Source organism: Gymnodraco acuticeps, unplaced genomic scaffold (genome assembly GCF_902827175.1).
Source record: "Gymnodraco acuticeps unplaced genomic scaffold, fGymAcu1.1, whole genome shotgun sequence".
NCBI classification, from domain to species: Eukaryota; Metazoa; Chordata; class Actinopteri; order Perciformes; family Bathydraconidae; genus Gymnodraco; species Gymnodraco acuticeps.
The window spans coordinates 1,590,147-1,596,146 of NW_022990335.1; positions in this window are offsets into that span (position 1 = coordinate 1,590,147).

Consider the following 6,000-nt stretch of genomic DNA (forward strand, 5'->3'; position numbering starts at 1 on the left):
TTTAAAACATATACAGAACTTTTCTTTTACTAGGGCTAGTTCATTTAGAACCTGGTTGATACTAATGAGAAAAATAATTTTCAAAATCTGCATCGAACTGTTTTGGCTCATGTTACACCAAGTTCGTGAGAATCACCCAGCTAGGTCTCTCAGTCACTCACTCCTGATCGTTCACTGCGCAGTGACAGCCAACTCCCGGTATTCCCAATGGCCAGTCCGCCCCTGGTAGCGTGTCTGAATCTTCTCCTCACACCCCATCTAAAAATAGTTATCATAGCTCCACATGATAACAAACTGACAGTTTTGTAATGGCTTGGCAGCAGAGTGCAAAATACATTTGGCAAGCATGGATGATGTCTCTTTGAAGTTAAATAACTGTTTCAGGCAGCGATGAAATCCCTGTCACCATGTTTCCTGTGTTAATGCGTAAAGATACACTGAACAAAAATATAAATGCAACACTTTTGTTTTTGCTCCCATTTTTCATGAGATGAACTCAAAGATCTAAAACATTTTCTATATACACAAAATAACCATTTCTCTCAAATATTGTTCACAAATCTGAAAAAATCTGTGATAGTGAGCACTTCTCCTTTGCCGAGATAATCCATCCCACCTCACAGGTGTGGCATATCAAGATGCTGATTAGACAGCATGATTATTGCACAGGTGTGCCTTAGGCTGGCCACAATAAAAGGCCACTCTGAAACGTGCAGTTTTGCTTTATTGGGGGGGTCCGAAAACCAGTCAGTGTGACCACCATTTGCCTCACGCAGTGCAACACATCTCCTTCGCATAGAGTTGATCAGGTTGTTGATTGTGGCCTGTGGAATGTTGGTCCACTCCTCTTCAATGGCTGTGCAAAGTTGCTGGATATTGGCAGGAACTGGAACACGCTGTCGTATACGCCGATCCAGAACATCCCAAACATGCTCAATGGGTGACATGTCCGGTGAGTATGCTGGCCATGCAAGAACTGGGATGTTTTCAGCCTCCAGGAATTGTGTACAGATCCTTGCAACATGGGGCCGTGCATTATCATGCTGCAACATGAGGTGATGGTCGTGGATGAATGGCACAACAATGGGCCTCAGTATCTCGTCACGGTATCTCTGTGCCTTCACAATGCCATCAATAAAATGCACCTGTGTTTGTCGTCCATAACATACGCCTGCCCATACCATAACCCCACCACCACCACCATGGGCCACTCGATTCACAACATTGACATCAGAAAACCGCTCACCCACACGACGCCACACACGCTGTCTGCCATCTGCCCTGAACAGTGAAAACCGGGATTCATCCGTGAAGAGAACACCTCTCCAACGTATCAGACGCCATAGAATGTGAGCAATTGCCCACTCAAGTCGGTTACGACGACGAACCGGAGTCAGGTCGAGACCCCGATGAGGACGACGAGCATGCAGATGAGCTTCCCTGAGACGGTTTCTGACAGTTTGTGCAGAAATTATTTGGTTATGCAAACCGATTGTTGCAGCAGCTGTCCGAGTGGCTGGTCTCAGACGATCTTGGAGGTGAACATGCTGGATGTGGAGGTCCTGGGCTGGTGTGGTTACATGTGGTCTGCGGTTGTGAGGCCGGTTGGATGTACTGCCAAATTCTCTGAAACGCCTTTGGAGACGGCTTATTGTAGAGAAATGAACATTCAATTCACGGGCAACAGCTCTGGTGGACATTCCTGCTGTCAGCATGCCAATTGCACGCTCCCTCAAAACTTGCGACATCTGTGGCATTGTGCTGTGTGATAAAACTGCACATTTTAGAGTGGCCTTTTATTGTGGCCAGCCTAAGGCACACCTGTGCAATAATCATGCAGTCTAATCAGCATCTTGATATGCCACACCTGTGAGGTGGGATGGATTATCTCGGCAAAGGAGAAGTGCTCACTATCACAGATTTTTTTCAGATTTGTGAACAATATTTGAGAGAAATGGTTATTTTGTGTATATAGAAAATGTTTTAGATCTTTGAGTTCATCTCATGAAAAATGGGAGCAAAAACAAAAGTGTTGCATTTATATTTTTGTTCAGTGTGGTTTTTTATGCAGTTAGACCACAAATACAATTCAAGTACTTGTAGCACACTGAAATGTGTTTCCATTATTTTTGTCTGAGCCTTTTACATAATAATCTCCAGTAATCCTGTTTTTTAATTATCCACAGAGACGTGTTTGCTGCTCTCATTGAATTCTGCCACTTACTGTGTGCTCTGGTTGTTTTAAAAAAGTTAACTTGGAAGTGTATAACATCTCAAAAGGATCTAAAATTGAGCAAAGGTGGTCTACGAAAATCCATAATTGCCTTTATATTCTAAATATTGACACATTGCTCAATGCAAACCTTGTTGCTAATGTGAATGCTAGTGATTATCATTTATTTGTATCACTGTCAACGGTAATGTAAACATACGTGATTCACTGATTAAACACATAATTAAAAATGACTTACAGTTGCCAAACATGTGTCAACACTTTATCTGCACCTGCCAGGGTAAACTGTTTGAAGCAGACACTGGCATAAGACATTTTAAACAAATGTAACTGTTAAATCCGATGGCTGTTGATACAAGATATACAGTATTTGCACCAATGAAAAATAATTACGAACAGTATTCTGGTATCTGTTAACCTTTGCCCGCTGGTAATTAGTGCAGAAAGTGAGCAATAACATTTGTAGAAGCAGGACACTGCTGTTCATTTTCACCTCAGGACCCAACAGATGTCAGCTTGATTTAAACCAAAATGCTTCTGGCAAGGACCGGTGAGCAGACCCGGATTAATGCTGGCATTATTCTGAATCATAGGTATTGACTTTACAAAAGATGCATTTCATCACAGTGCGCCTTTTTAACCAGTTGAGCCCGAGCCTGTTTTTCAGGCCTCAGGCTCGAAAATGACATTCCCAGAACAATTGACCAGACTGTATCTTCACTTCTAAAAGGGGTAAATTAATAATCTTTTTTCTCAAAGCAATGATAAACCTGTGAGTTGGATGTTGAAAAGTCAGAATCAATATAGAATTTTTTTATTTTAAAGTAAATTCAGATTGAACATAGTAAACAAATGTAGATTATAGTGGCCGTCCAAAAAAAAAAAAATACTTATAGTGAAAACCTTGAATGATGGGATAGTAGACTAAAAGCTTTAGGAATCCAAACTATAACATAATAAGTACCCTGTATCAAAATTGATGCAAAACAGGTGACATTTGACCTTGACGTAGATAGACACCAAAAAGAAAGACATTTGGGGAAGCTGGGTTAATCGGAACATGAGAGTACACAGGTATAGACAGAGAGAAGGAAGAAGTAAGATGTCCCCCGACAAACTAAGCCTATATCAGCAAAACTAGGGGCTGAATCGAATCAGCCCTAACTATAAGCTTTATCAAAAAGGAAGGTCTTAAGCGCACTCTTAAAAAAAAAGAGTTAAATACATTTTTAGATAGATTTAGAAAAGAAAACCACTTCTGGGGTCATTTGGGTGCATTTTCCATATCTATGGCCCCCCTTGGTCGATTTTGATGATTGACACCTCTTTTTAACCGTTAGACCCAATATAATCAAGGGGATGTTCCTAAATTCCATCTAAACATTAGCCATTGGTGAATGAGTGATGCGTTGCAAGAATGCCCAAAAGCGTTTTGCCCCCGTCCGCGGGGAAGTGGGGTTTCAAGCTGGTATTATGAGATGTAAAATCAGGCCCTTTCAATGCCCTTTAAATACATGGACTGTGACAGAAATTGAGCGAGGCAGTATAGGCCACATTCACATTTGTATGTATTTATGACTTTATTGCATTCAGTGTCTTATCTTTGTTTAGAATAAAAAACAGTTCAGCCATTTCTAAATATGGGAATCTAATTATTAGATAGATTTTCTTTATTTAAAAAGAGTTGAAAGAGAACGATACGTCTAGTCTATTCCTGCATTATCACATCACTTACTGTAGAAGAAACGTTTTTTTTTTCAGAATGATGTTGTTCTTGACTTATCAATGATATGTTTAAACTCAAACCCTGCGTACTGCATGTATGGAAACAAGGACGTGATATAGAATGCCGTTTTGATATGGGAAGGTTATTTTTAGGAGACATGGTTGCTTGAGCAATTCTTCAGTGTGTAAACATGAGTAATAAGTGAAGAGGAGCAAAATGACAGGCATGTGAGTCCGTATTCTTCACTGTCTGGTTATATGTCTCCTCAAGTTACAACACCATCAATCACTTGTATGAGAAAATGGATCTCATTCATCAAACAGTGATGAACGCATGCAAAAAAGATCAGAAGTACACTTTTAAAGATCTGAGCGTGATGTTTGTTTGTCAGCGCCAACGAACACTTGGTAGATATTTATATTATTGTTAACTTTGTATCCACTCACTTCATTTTGCACATAGGCCTACCATGTAACCTCTGTCCTGCAATTGTATACTTGTTTGCTTTGCTGTTGTTGTTCAAGGTATGTTCCAGTTAATAGAGTTATAGGGAGAGTAGCTGTGGTATTTCCAGAAAGCAGAATTGAGGTCTCAAGTTCTCATGCCAATACAGCAGTGGAAGTAGCTGACTGACACATAGAGCATAACATTTTTTTTTCTACAACATTTGCCAGCAGGGAGGAAGTTTAATGAGGTTTTGGTGTTTTCTGGTTTTCTATTAACTTTGCTATTAACTTGATTCGTTGTATTTGACCCGTTGCAAATCCTTCTTTTTTTTACTCATTATTATGGAAGATTACAATGCCCTGGTTGGTAGAAAGGACTGCCAGGCCAGACTATGAGCCTCTGCATACAACAGCAACAATAAGCACTTGAATATATCCAATTAAATCCTGTTTAATCTCATTAATATCCTTTTAGTGCGTGGAACATTACAGTTTCAATAGCAATAAAATACAATGCACAAACAAAATCCTCTCATGCTCCACTGGTAAAGAGGAACTGATCTTCAGGCCACAGTCTCTGCGTGGTTTCATTCATCGTGTGTGTAAGATGAGTACATGAATTGCGGGAGACCAAACGTGGCATTTTACTTATTAAAGTCTTTAAACTCCAATTAACGTGTATAATTATCTGATCCTTCTGGATTAGGATTAATGAAGCTGCTCAGCCCCCCATCTGCTGGTGACACTGATGCTGTGTGTGTGTCCTGTATCCAGGTTTGTGTGTGTTTGTAGGATAAGGGTTTCTATTGGAAAGACATAGCCAACTAAAGGGCGGAAATATCAGGCTTCCCTTCCCCCCCACTGATCTAGCCATCATGTAGATGGGTTTTACATGTGGAAACCATCAACAGACACATACAAACATATAAACTAAAAGTGAAAAAGACATCTTAACTTGAAGCCTACAAGAAGCAACAAGACCTTGAACTGCATTGAGGACACACCGTAACGATCAATAAATCGTTGACTTTTATTTCTCGCTGTCATCGACTGTTGGCCCTTCTGGTAGGAATACGATCTGATTGACAAGCTGTTTCATATCCAGAGAGTCGCCTGTTAAAAGTTTAAATAGAGCATTAAGCTCTGCAGGGAAAAAGAGTGGCCTTTAAATGGATCCATGTGGGCTAAAGTTTTGATAGCAAACATCAGGGACGCCAGCCAGAGCGTACACTATCTACATCAACCTGATTAATCAGTGTGGATAGAGACATATGGAAATGATTCCCTATCCAAGGTAGTCTTTTATTTATATGCCTTCAGCCAAAAAAACACTATGCCCACCATGGTGGATAAAAAACATGGAGTTGTCTACCAGAAGTAAAAAAATAGGTACAGTGTGACTCATTGCTTCGAGGACCTAGAGTTATAAAAATCCTCGCCTCGATACTTTGACTACTCAGCCTGTAGGAAAGATGCTATTCATTTTTTACATATCTCTATCAGCAAGTCCTCCAAGAACCAATTTCTGTTTAGAAAATGACTGAATCAACATAGTTATTATAGTTTAGATTTACTACTATTGGCTATATAGTATA